This window comes from Protopterus annectens, chromosome 16.part0 (assembly GCF_019279795.1).
Source record: "Protopterus annectens isolate FY-2018-M chromosome 16.part0, PAN1.0, whole genome shotgun sequence".
Classification (NCBI taxonomy): Eukaryota; Metazoa; Chordata; order Ceratodontiformes; family Protopteridae; genus Protopterus; species Protopterus annectens.
Genome location: NC_056750.1, coordinates 788078254 through 788092233, shown reverse-complemented (window position 1 = coordinate 788092233; position 13980 = coordinate 788078254). Strand labels below are relative to the sequence as shown.

At 38.7% G+C, this 13980-nt stretch overlaps 1 long non-coding RNA gene across 1 annotated transcript; it reads right to left on the bottom strand.

Annotated features, from left to right (window-relative positions):
• Positions 1-1895: 1895 nt before the first annotated feature.
• LOC122790323 lies at positions 1896-13333 on the bottom strand. Its single transcript, XR_006362987.1, has 6 exons — positions 13245-13333; positions 10974-11064; positions 8706-8796; positions 6435-6525; positions 4163-4253; positions 1896-1986 (listed from the first exon to the last, which is right to left on the bottom strand). It is a non-coding gene; the product is annotated as an uncharacterized LOC122790323 (long non-coding RNA).
• Positions 13334-13980: the final 647 nt, after the last annotated feature.

Sequence of the window (13980 nt, the reverse complement as noted above, 5' to 3'; positions counted from 1 at the left end):
CCTTTGTCTTTGGCTTTGCCTTTACTAGTAGCTAAGTAGGCCTGAAAACCCCTTTGGAAGCCAGTACCTGCACAGCGGCTCCAGACCCATCCGAAGGAGCATAGTCCGAAGGTCCAGCAACAGAAATATTTAAAGGCCTGGTTGGCTCCTCATGAGAGTCCATTTTGGTCATCGGTTCTGAAATGGCCGACGACAGGGGCTGCAAAAGGGCCTCACTGACGACGGCCGAACCTGAAGCTGGCTCCGCTTGTGCGCTATCATCAGATTTGGACCTCGGAGGCCTGTCTTTATCCTTGCGACGTTTGTGAACTCCGGTAGCCGGGACCGTATCCGACGACATTTTGTAGTTAAAGCTCTTACCGAAGTAATGAAAAGCAAAATCGTACCTTCGCTTAATTGTACGTTGATTGAATCTAGCACAAAACCGACAACTAGCTACGGCGTGGTCAGGGCCCAAGCAAGGAATACAGTAAGAATGAAAATCCTTATGAGGTATTTGCTTCCCACATGAAATGGAATTATTAACTTTTTCTGACATCGGAGTGGAGCAAGAAAAAAGTTTCCCCAATGGGGTACTTAGCTTTGAGTGGAGAAGAAAGTCTTTGGACCAAAGAATATCAGAAAAATTTGTCAGGAGTCAGCCGAACGGCACTTGCGAACTGCTATCACCAAACAGCAAGAAAGACTGGAGAAGATGGCGTCGGCTGTCAGCTTTGTACTCCTGGTGCTCTGACATCAGGGAGCATGGATGAACAGCCGACACCGGACCCAGACTTTGGGATTCTGGCCAAACGAGGGCTGCCTGCCGGCAGGGAAGAACCCTACTGTCTTGACTGCAACAGTGAAACACGATGAACATCGTAGAAACTTCTGCTAGTCTCATTTCTCGCTTGGGCTAGATTTGATTCTCTTATGCAGTCAGAGTGAGCAACAGCTGATTACGTATGGCTGGTTCGTACTTACCTGACTAGGACTAATGTTTGCAGGGTACAGAATATGTGTACGTAGTAGGATAATCTCAAGAGGTACGGATTAGGATCGAACATGAATATAAAAGCTCAGGTACCTCATGCCAGTGAAATATTTTACACAGTAAAAGCCTTACATTCATACTGACAGACCGGATAAGAAAAGTACATTACAAATGCTCAAATATGAAATTCGTAGATCGTAGACAATATAGTCTTACCTGATACACAGTTTAAAACTACAAGAGATCTCCATCTAAACACCAGAAAAGGGAACCCCTCATAATGTATGCATGATGAAGCACTGCATGACAATGCCCAGAACACCTATGAGATATTTTGAAATTCTGCTAGATGAGTAAATAAAACAAAATAAATACTACATAACCCTTACAAGCCTAGCCAAAAGTTTATCCCGAAATAGAAACCTCAGTCAGCACTTTTCGTCCCTGTGTCCCTCACTGACAGGGGCGGCAAGTGCTGACTGAGGTTTCTTTTTTGGGATAAACTCTTGGATTTGATTGTAAGGGCCTCAGGCAACTAGCCTAGTAACCTCCTATGATGCTATGATCCTATAAGCAACAGAGTATTACCAACCTATTGCCCAACACAGAAGAAGTCAGGTGTAGAAAACAGAAGAAGTGAGGTGTAGAAAATAAACTAAGTACTTGTTTTGCTACATTGAGCATGTGCAGGGCGACGCCTACAAAAAACAAGATCGAGCTCAGCAAGCATTTAACAGTGACATTATGCATTTCGGTGAATCTTCAGCAATCCACTCATGAATAAATCCTGAAATGTAACCTGTTCTGGTCTTTCAAATGCAGCAGTCTACACATGTGGAAACAGTGCATTATCTCAAAGTATACAAGTTTCAAGTTATTATTTTTCTAATTAGTTTTTCTTTTCTTCAGTAGGAAAACCTACCTAGAGAGGCTCTCTTCCAAGTCCAAAGGAGAACCACCACTGCACAGAATGGACTTAGTGAACCTATGCTGCAAGAGATGTTCTCATTATACTGCAAAAGAAAAGAAAAACTAATTAGAAAAATAATCACTATTACATCAATTCCGAAATGCAATATTAGCACAGTTTTGCAGAAATGGAAAAATAAATGCGCCAGAAACTAAAGGTGCTAAAAAGGAAACACACAAGTGGCATGCAGAATAATCTCTTGCTCCTCAACGTATCGGCGAAAATATCTGAAGAATAAAAAAAGAGATCCAATTTTTAGTATTGCGCATGTGCAGATACAAACCTGATAAAGCAGAGGCATCCAGTAGCCTAATACCTTGCTTCGGGAACATCCATTTGCAAGATGCAAGCACAATGGATAGTAGTTTGTGATGTATTCCTGGGTTTTATTCACTTGATGTGGACTTAAGATTGCAGGGCTCAGGACAAGTATAAGACAATATTTCTAACTTACACTATACAAGTAAATAAAACAGAATAAATGTTACATAACAAACAGAATATTACTACTCTGTTGATCAAGAGCAAATATTAATTGTGCCCAGAGACTGAACAGATTAAATATTACATAACGAAAAGAATATTCCAAGTCTGTTACCCAAGTGCGGATATTAGTTGTGCCCAGAAACTGAACTGCCAGAAGAAGTGACGACACACATGATCAATGCGAAATAATGGCCAAAAAGCTTTGGAGTATATCAAATAAAAAAGTCACATTTCGAAATACTAGCCCTTGTGTAGATACAACCCTGCCCTCAGTAAGGGGGAATGTACAAGTATCCGTCAATCTCATTCTTCGCTTGAGGAGCCAACAGCTGAGAGAGGAAAGCACTTTGGGTTAAACATTGCAATGTATGTCTTCTTGATAGTTATATTATTAGGACTCAGGATTGCAGGGTGCAGAACAGCTATGAGACAATACTTCCACATTATACTAAACAGAAAATAAGAGTTAAATATATAAGTAAATATTACAAGAATTGCTAAGAAAAACAGCATAATAATAGAAAAGAAGAAAAAAAACTCCACCCGGATAATGAAGGTCCAGAAAGGGGAGCATTCCACAAGAAGCATACGAAACAACCTGTTGCTCAGGAACATGTCGGCAAGAATAAGTGAGGTATGAAACTGCGTGTTTTACTCTATTGGGCACTGTGCAGATACAAACCTGTCAAGAGTAAGGCAAAACGTAGAAACTTCTGCTAGTCTCATTTCTCGCTTGGGCTAGATTTGATTCTCTTATGCAGTCAGAGTGAGCAACAGCTGATTACGTATGGCTGGTTCGTACTTACCTGACTAGGACTAATGTTTGCAGGGTACAGAATATGTGTACGTAGTAGGATAATCTCAAGAGGTACGGATTAGGATCGAACATGAATATAAAAGCTCAGGTACCTCATGCCAGTGAAATATTTTACACAGTAAAAGCCTTACATTCATACTGACAGACCGGATAAGAAAAGTACATTACAAATGCTCAAATATGAAATTCGTAGATCGTAGACAATATAGTCTTACCTGATACACAGTTTAAAACTACAAGAGATCTCCATCTAAACACCAGAAAAGGGAACCCCTCATAATGTATGCATGATGAAGCACTGCATGACAATGCCCAGAACACCTATGAGATATTTTGAAATTCTGCTAGATGAGTAAATAAAACAAAATAAATACTACATAACCCTTACAAGCCTAGCCAAAAGTTTATCCGAAATAGAAACCTCAGTCAGCACTTTTCGTCCCTGTGTCCCTCACTGACAGGGGCGGCAAGTGCTGACTGAGGTTTCTTTGGGATAAACTCTTGGATTTGATTGTAAGGGCCTCAGGCAACTAGCCTAGTAACCTCCTATGATGCTATGATCCTATAAGCAACAGAGTATTACCAACCTATTGCCCAACACAGAAGAAGTCAGGTGTAGAAAACAGAAGAAGTGAGGTGTAGAAAATAAACTAAGTACTTGTTTTGCTACATTGAGCATGTGCAGGGCGACGCCTACAAAAACAAGATCGAGCTCAGCAAGCATTTAACAGTGACATTATGCATTTCGGTGAATCTTCAGCAATCCACTCATGAATAAATCCTGAAATGTAACCTGTTCTGGTCTTTCAAATGCAGCAGTCTACACATGTGGAAACAGTGCATTATCTCAAAGTATACAAGTTTCAAGTTATTATTTTTCTAATTAGTTTTTCTTTTCTTCAGTAGGAAAACCTACCTAGAGAGGCTCTCTTCCAAGTCCAAAGGAGAACCACCACTGCACAGAATGGACTTAGTGAACCTATGCTGCAAGAGATGTTCTCATTATACTGCAAAAGAAAAGAAAAACTAATTAGAAAAATAATCACTATTACATCAATTCCGAAATGCAATATTAGCACAGTTTTGCAGAAATGGAAAAATAAATGCGCCAGAAACTAAAGGTGCTAAAAAGGAAACACACAAGTGGCATGCAGAATAATCTCTTGCTCCTCAACGTATCGGCGAAAATATCTGAAGAATAAAAAAAGAGATCCAATTTTTAGTATTGCGCATGTGCAGATACAAACCTGATAAAGCAGAGGCATCCAGTAGCCTAATACCTTGCTTCGGGAACATCCATTTGCAAGATGCAAGCACAATGGATAGTAGTTTGTGATGTATTCCTGGGTTTTATTCACTTGATGTGGACTTAAGATTGCAGGGCTCAGGACAAGTATAAGACAATATTTCTAACTTACACTATACAAGTAAATAAAACAGAATAAATGTTACATAACAAACAGAATATTACTACTCTGTTGATCAAGAGCAAATATTAATTGTGCCCAGAGACTGAACAGATTAAATATTACATAACGAAAAGAATATTCCAAGTCTGTTACCCAAGTGCGGATATTAGTTGTGCCCAGAAACTGAACTGCCAGAAGAAGTGACGACACACATGATCAATGCGAAATAATGGCCAAAAAGCTTTGGAGTATATCAAATAAAAAAGTCACATTTCGAAATACTAGCCCTTGTGTAGATACAACCCTGCCCTCAGTAAGGGGGAATGTACAAGTATCCGTCAATCTCATTCTTCGCTTGAGGAGCCAACAGCTGAGAGAGGAAAGCACTTTGGGTTAAACATTGCAATGTATGTCTTCTTGATAGTTATATTATTAGGACTCAGGATTGCAGGGTGCAGAACAGCTATGAGACAATACTTCCACATTATACTAAACAGAAAATAAGAGTTAAATATATAAGTAAATATTACAAGAATTGCTAAGAAAAACAGCATAATAATAGAAAAGAAGAAAAAAAACTCCACCCGGATAATGAAGGTCCAGAAAGGGGAGCATTCCACAAGAAGCATACGAAACAACCTGTTGCTCAGGAACATGTCGGCAAGAATAAGTGAGGTATGAAACTGCGTGTTTTACTCTATTGGGCACTGTGCAGATACAAACCTGTCAAGAGTAAGGCAAAACGTAGAAACTTCTGCTAGTCTCATTTCTCGCTTGGGCTAGATTTGATTCTCTTATGCAGTCAGAGTGAGCAACAGCTGATTACGTATGGCTGGTTCGTACTTACCTGACTAGGACTAATGTTTGCAGGGTACAGAATATGTGTACGTAGTAGGATAATCTCAAGAGGTACGGATTAGGATCGAACATGAATATAAAAGCTCAGGTACCTCATGCCAGTGAAATATTTTACACAGTAAAAGCCTTACATTCATACTGACAGACCGGATAAGAAAAGTACATTACAAATGCTCAAATATGAAATTCGTAGATCGTAGACAATATAGTCTTACCTGATACACAGTTTAAAACTACAAGAGATCTCCATCTAAACACCAGAAAAGGGAACCCCTCATAATGTATGCATGATGAAGCACTGCATGACAATGCCCAGAACACCTATGAGATATTTTGAAATTCTGCTAGATGAGTAAATAAAACAAAATAAATACTACATAACCCTTACAAGCCTAGCCAAAAGTTTATCCCGAAATAGAAACCTCAGTCAGCACTTTTCGTCCCTGTGTCCCTCACTGACAGGGGCGGCAAGTGCTGACTGAGGTTTCTTTTTTGGGATAAACTCTTGGATTTGATTGTAAGGGCCTCAGGCAACTAGCCTAGTAACCTCCTATGATGCTATGATCCTATAAGCAACAGAGTATTACCAACCTATTGCCCAACACAGAAGAAGTCAGGTGTAGAAAACAGAAGAAGTGAGGTGTAGAAAATAAACTAAGTACTTGTTTTGCTACATTGAGCATGTGCAGGGCGACGCCTACAAAAAACAAGATCGAGCTCAGCAAGCATTTAACAGTGACATTATGCATTTCAGTGAATCTTCAGCAATCCACTCATGAATAAATCCTGAAATGTAACCTGTTCTGGTCTTTCAAATGCAGCAGTCTACACATGTGGAAACAGTGCATTATCTCAAAGTATACAAGTTTCAAGTTATTATTTTTCTAATTAGTTTTTCTTTTCTTCAGTAGGAAAACCTACCTAGAGAGGCTCTCTTCCAAGTCCAAAGGAGAACCACCACTGCACAGAATGGACTTAGTGAACCTATGCTGCAAGAGATGTTCTCATTATACTGCAAAAGAAAAGAAAAACTAATTAGAAAAATAATCACTATTACATCAATTCCGAAATGCAATATTAGCACAGTTTTGCAGAAATGGAAAAATAAATGCGCCAGAAACTAAAGGTGCTAAAAAGGAAACACACAAGTGGCATGCAGAATAATCTCTTGCTCCTCAACGTATCGGCGAAAATATCTGAAGAATAAAAAAAGAGATCCAATTTTTAGTATTGCGCATGTGCAGATACAAACCTGATAAAGCAGAGGCATCCAGTAGCCTAATACCTTGCTTCGGGAACATCCATTTGCAAGATGCAAGCACAATGGATAGTAGTTTGTGATGTATTCCTGGGTTTTATTCACTTGATGTGGACTTAAGATTGCAGGGCTCAGGACAAGTATAAGACAATATTTCTAACTTACACTATACAAGTAAATAAAACAGAATAAATGTTACATAACAAACAGAATATTACTACTCTGTTGATCAAGAGCAAATATTAATTGTGCCCAGAGACTGAACAGATTAAATATTACATAACGAAAAGAATATTCCAAGTCTGTTACCCAAGTGCGGATATTAGTTGTGCCCAGAAACTGAACTGCCAGAAGAAGTGACGACACACATGATCAATGCGAAATAATGGCCAAAAAGCTTTGGAGTATATCAAATAAAAAAGTCACATTTCGAAATACTAGCCCTTGTGTAGATACAACCCTGCCCTCAGTAAGGGGGAATGTACAAGTATCCGTCAATCTCATTCTTCGCTTGAGGAGCCAACAGCTGAGAGAGGAAAGCACTTTGGGTTAAACATTGCAATGTATGTCTTCTTGATAGTTATATTATTAGGACTCAGGATTGCAGGGTGCAGAACAGCTATGAGACAATACTTCCACATTATACTAAACAGAAAATAAGAGTTAAATATATAAGTAAATATTACAAGAATTGCTAAGAAAAACAGCATAATAATAGAAAAGAAGAAAAAAAACTCCACCCGGATAATGAAGGTCCAGAAAGGGGAGCATTCCACAAGAAGCATACGAAACAACCTGTTGCTCAGGAACATGTCGGCAAGAATAAGTGAGGTATGAAACTGCGTGTTTTACTCTATTGGGCACTGTGCAGATACAAACCTGTCAAGAGTAAGGCAAAACGTAGAAACTTCTGCTAGTCTCATTTCTCGCTTGGGCTAGATTTGATTCTCTTATGCAGTCAGAGTGAGCAACAGCTGATTACGTATGGCTGGTTCGTACTTACCTGACTAGGACTAATGTTTGCAGGGTACAGAATATGTGTACGTAGTAGGATAATCTCAAGAGGTACGGATTAGGATCGAACATGAATATAAAAGCTCAGGTACCTCATGCCAGTGAAATATTTTACACAGTAAAAGCCTTACATTCATACTGACAGACCGGATAAGAAAAGTACATTACAAATGCTCAAATATGAAATTCGTAGATCGTAGACAATATAGTCTTACCTGATACACAGTTTAAAACTACAAGAGATCTCCATCTAAACACCAGAAAAGGGAACCCCTCATAATGTATGCATGATGAAGCACTGCATGACAATGCCCAGAACACCTATGAGATATTTTGAAATTCTGCTAGATGAGTAAATAAAACAAAATAAATACTACATAACCCTTACAAGCCTAGCCAAAAGTTTATCCCGAAATAGAAACCTCAGTCAGCACTTTTCGTCCCTGTGTCCCTCACTGACAGGGGCGGCAAGTGCTGACTGAGGTTTCTTTTTTGGGATAAACTCTTGGATTTGATTGTAAGGGCCTCAGGCAACTAGCCTAGTAACCTCCTATGATGCTATGATCCTATAAGCAACAGAGTATTACCAACCTATTGCCCAACACAGAAGAAGTCAGGTGTAGAAAACAGAAGAAGTGAGGTGTAGAAAATAAACTAAGTACTTGTTTTGCTACATTGAGCATGTGCAGGGCGACGCCTACAAAAACAAGATCGAGCTCAGCAAGCATTTAACAGTGACATTATGCATTTTGGTGAATCTTCAGCAATCCACTCATGAATAAATCCTGAAATGTAACCTGTTCTGGTCTTTCAAATGCAGCAGTCTACACATGTGGAAACAGTGCATTATCTCAAAGTATACAAGTTTCAAGTTATTATTTTTCTAATTAGTTTTTCTTTTCTTCAGTAGGAAAACCTACCTAGAGAGGCTCTCTTCCAAGTCCAAAGGAGAACCACCACTGCACAGAATGGACTTAGTGAACCTATGCTGCAAGAGATGTTCTCATTATACTGCAAAAGAAAAGAAAAACTAATTAGAAAAATAATCACTATTACATCAATTCCGAAATGCAATATTAGCACAGTTTTGCAGAAATGGAAAAATAAATGCGCCAGAAACTAAAGGTGCTAAAAAGGAAACACACAAGTGGCATGCAGAATAATCTCTTGCTCCTCAACGTATCGGCGAAAATATCTGAAGAATAAAAAAAGAGATCCAATTTTTAGTATTGCGCATGTGCAGATACAAACCTGATAAAGCAGAGGCATCCAGTAGCCTAATACCTTGCTTCGGGAACATCCATTTGCAAGATGCAAGCACAATGGATAGTAGTTTGTGATGTATTCCTGGGTTTTATTCACTTGATGTGGACTTAAGATTGCAGGGCTCAGGACAAGTATAAGACAATATTTCTAACTTACACTATACAAGTAAATAAAACAGAATAAATGTTACATAACAAACAGAATATTACTACTCTGTTGATCAAGAGCAAATATTAATTGTGCCCAGAGACTGAACAGATTAAATATTACATAACGAAAAGAATATTCCAAGTCTGTTACCCAAGTGCGGATATTAGTTGTGCCCAGAAACTGAACTGCCAGAAGAAGTGACGACACACATGATCAATGCGAAATAATGGCCAAAAAGCTTTGGAGTATATCAAATAAAAAAGTCACATTTCGAAATACTAGCCCTTGTGTAGATACAACCCTGCCCTCAGTAAGGGGGAATGTACAAGTATCCGTCAATCTCATTCTTCGCTTGAGGAGCCAACAGCTGAGAGAGGAAAGCACTTTGGGTTAAACATTGCAATGTATGTCTTCTTGATAGTTATATTATTAGGACTCAGGATTGCAGGGTGCAGAACAGCTATGAGACAATACTTCCACATTATACTAAACAGAAAATAAGAGTTAAATATATAAGTAAATATTACAAGAATTGCTAAGAAAAACAGCATAATAATAGAAAAGAAGAAAAAACTCCACCCGGATAATGAAGGTCCAGAAAGGGGAGCATTCCACAAGAAGCATACGAAACAACCTGTTGCTCAGGAACATGTCGGCAAGAATAAGTGAGGTATGAAACTGCGTGTTTTACTCTATTGGGCACTGTGCAGATACAAACCTGTCAAGAGTAAGGCAAAACGTAGAAACTTCTGCTAGTCTCATTTCTCGCTTGGGCTAGATTTGATTCTCTTATGCAGTCAGAGTGAGCAACAGCTGATTACGTATGGCTGGTTCGTACTTACCTGACTAGGACTAATGTTTGCAGGGTACAGAATATGTGTACGTAGTAGGATAATCTCAAGAGGTACGGATTAGGATCGAACATGAATATAAAAGCTCAGGTACCTCATGCCAGTGAAATATTTTACACAGTAAAAGCCTTACATTCATACTGACAGACCGGATAAGAAAAGTACATTACAAATGCTCAAATATGAAATTCGTAGATCGTAGACAATATAGTCTTACCTGATACACAGTTTAAAACTACAAGAGATCTCCATCTAAACACCAGAAAAGGGAACCCCTCATAATGTATGCATGATGAAGCACTGCATGACAATGCCCAGAACACCTATGAGATATTTTGAAATTCTGCTAGATGAGTAAATAAAACAAAATAAATACTACATAACCCTTACAAGCCTAGCCAAAAGTTTATCCCGAAATAGAAACCTCAGTCAGCACTTTTCGTCCCTGTGTCCCTCACTGACAGGGGCGGCAAGTGCTGACTGAGGTTTCTTTTTTGGGATAAACTCTGGATTTGATTGTAAGGGCCTCAGGCAACTAGCCTAGTAACCTCCTATGATGCTATGATCCTATAAGCAACAGAGTATTACCAACCTATTGCCCAACACAGAAGAAGTCAGGTGTAGAAAACAGAAGAAGTGAGGTGTAGAAAATAAACTAAGTACTTGTTTTGCTACATTGAGCATGTGCAGGGCGACGCCTACAAAAACAAGATCGAGCTCAGCAAGCATTTAACAGTGACATTATGCATTTCGGTGAATCTTCAGCAATCCACTCATGAATAAATCCTGAAATGTAACCTGTTCTGGTCTTTCAAATGCAGCAGTCTACACATGTGGAAACAGTGCATTATCTCAAAGTATACAAGTTTCAAGTTATTATTTTTCTAATTAGTTTTTCTTTTCTTCAGTAGGAAAACCTACCTAGAGAGGCTCTCTTCCAAGTCCAAAGGAGAACCACCACTGCACAGAATGGACTTAGTGAACCTATGCTGCAAGAGATGTTCTCATTATACTGCAAAAGAAAAGAAAAACTAATTAGAAAAATAATCACTATTACATCAATTCCGAAATGCAATATTAGCACAGTTTTGCAGAAATGGAAAAATAAATGCGCCAGAAACTAAAGGTGCTAAAAAGGAAACACACAAGTGGCATGCAGAATAATCTCTTGCTCCTCAACGTATCGGCGAAAATATCTGAAGAATAAAAAAAGAGATCCAATTTTTAGTATTGCGCATGTGCAGATACAAACCTGATAAAGCAGAGGCATCCAGTAGCCTAATACCTTGCTTCGGGAACATCCATTTGCAAGATGCAAGCACAATGGATAGTAGTTTGTGATGTATTCCTGGGTTTTATTCACTTGATGTGGACTTAAGATTGCAGGGCTCAGGACAAGTATAAGACAATATTTCTAACTTACACTATACAAGTAAATAAAACAGAATAAATGTTACATAACAAACAGAATATTACTACTCTGTTGATCAAGAGCAAATATTAATTGTGCCCAGAGACTGAACAGATTAAATATTACATAACGAAAAGAATATTCCAAGTCTGTTACCCAAGTGCGGATATTAGTTGTGCCCAGAAACTGAACTGCCAGAAGAAGTGACGACACACATGATCAATGCGAAATAATGGCCAAAAAGCTTTGGAGTATATCAAATAAAAAAGTCACATTTCGAAATACTAGCCCTTGTGTAGATACAACCCTGCCCTCAGTAAGGGGGAATGTACAAGTATCCGTCAATCTCATTCTTCGCTTGAGGAGCCAACAGCTGAGAGAGGAAAGCACTTTGGGTTAAACATTGCAATGTATGTCTTCTTGATAGTTATATTATTAGGACTCAGGATTGCAGGGTGCAGAACAGCTATGAGACAATACTTCCACATTATACTAAACAGAAAATAAGAGTTAAATATATAAGTAAATATTACAAGAATTGCTAAGAAAAACAGCATAATAATAGAAAAGAAGAAAAAAAACTCCACCCGGATAATGAAGGTCCAGAAAGGGGAGCATTCCACAAGAAGCATACGAAACAACCTGTTGCTCAGGAACATGTCGGCAAGAATAAGTGAGGTATGAAACTGCGTGTTTTACTCTATTGGGCACTGTGCAGATACAAACCTGTCAAGAGTAAGGCAAAACGTAGAAACTTCTGCTAGTCTCATTTCTCGCTTGGGCTAGATTTGATTCTCTTATGCAGTCAGAGTGAGCAACAGCTGATTACGTATGGCTGGTCCGTACTTACCTGACTAGGACTAATGTTTGCAGGGTACAGAATATGTGTACGTAGTAGGATAATCTCAAGAGGTACGGATTAGGATCGAACATGAATATAAAAGCTCAGGTACCTCATGCCAGTGAAATATTTTACACAGTAAAAGCCTTACATTCATACTGACAGACCGGATAAGAAAAGTACATTACAAATGCTCAAATATGAAATTCGTAGATCGTAGACAATATAGTCTTACCTGATACACAGTTTAAAACTACAAGAGATCTCCATCTAAACACCAGAAAAGGGAACCCCTCATAATGTATGCATGATGAAGCACTGCATGACAATGCCCAGAACACCTATGAGATATTTTGAAATTCTGCTAGATGAGTAAATAAAACAAAATAAATACTACATAACCCTTACAAGCCTAGCCAAAAGTTTATCCCGAAATAGAAACCTCAGTCAGCACTTTTCGTCCCTGTGTCCCTCACTGACAGGGGCGGCAAGTGCTGACTGAGGTTTCTTTTTTGGGATAAACTCTTGGATTTGATTGTAAGGGCCTCAGGCAACTAGCCTAGTAACCTCCTATGATGCTATGATCCTATAAGCAACAGAGTATTACCAACCTATTGCCCAACACAGAAGAAGTCAGGTGTAGAAAACAGAAGAAGTGAGGTGTAGAAAATAAACTAAGTACTTGTTTTGCTACATTGAGCATGTGCAGGGCGACGCCTACAAAAACAAGATCGAGCTCAGCAAGCATTTAACAGTGACATTATGCATTTCGGTGAATCTTCAGCAATCCACTCATGAATAAATCCTGAAATGTAACCTGTTCTGGTCTTTCAAATGCAGCAGTCTACACATGTGGAAACAGTGCATTATCTCAAAGTATACAAGTTTCAAGTTATTATTTTTCTAATTAGTTTTTCTTTTCTTCAGTAGGAAAACCTACCTAGAGAGGCTCTCTTCCAAGTCCAAAGGAGAACCACCACTGCACAGAATGGACTTAGTGAACCTATGCTGCAAGAGATGTTCTCATTATACTGCAAAAGAAAAGAAAAACTAATTAGAAAAATAATCACTATTACATCAATTCCGAAATGCAATATTAGCACAGTTTTGCAGAAATGGAAAAATAAATGCGCCAGAAACTAAAGGTGCTAAAAAGGAAACACACAAGTGGCATGCAGAATAATCTCTTGCTCCTCAACGTATCGGCGAAAATATCTGAAGAATAAAAAAAGAGATCCAATTTTTAGTATTGCGCATGTGCAGATACAAACCTGATAAAGCAGAGGCATCCAGTAGCCTAATACCTTGCTTCGGGAACATCCATTTGCAAGATGCAAGCACAATGGATAGTAGTTTGTGATGTATTCCTGGGTTTTATTCACTTGATGTGGACTTAAGATTGCAGGGCTCAGGACAAGTATAAGACAATATTTCTAACTTACACTATACAAGTAAATAAAACAGAAACCACTACTTCTCCCATATTACAGCCAATAGAAAGCCAAGTGACTTCCTTCTACTAAGCCTAAATATTAGAAGTATATCTAACAAAGTCCATGAACTCCATGCCACCATTGACTTATACTCCCCAGATATTGTCATCCTGACAGAAACCTGGCTAAAACCTCACATTACCAGTGAGCAAATACTCCCTACAGGTTACGGCATACTAAGAG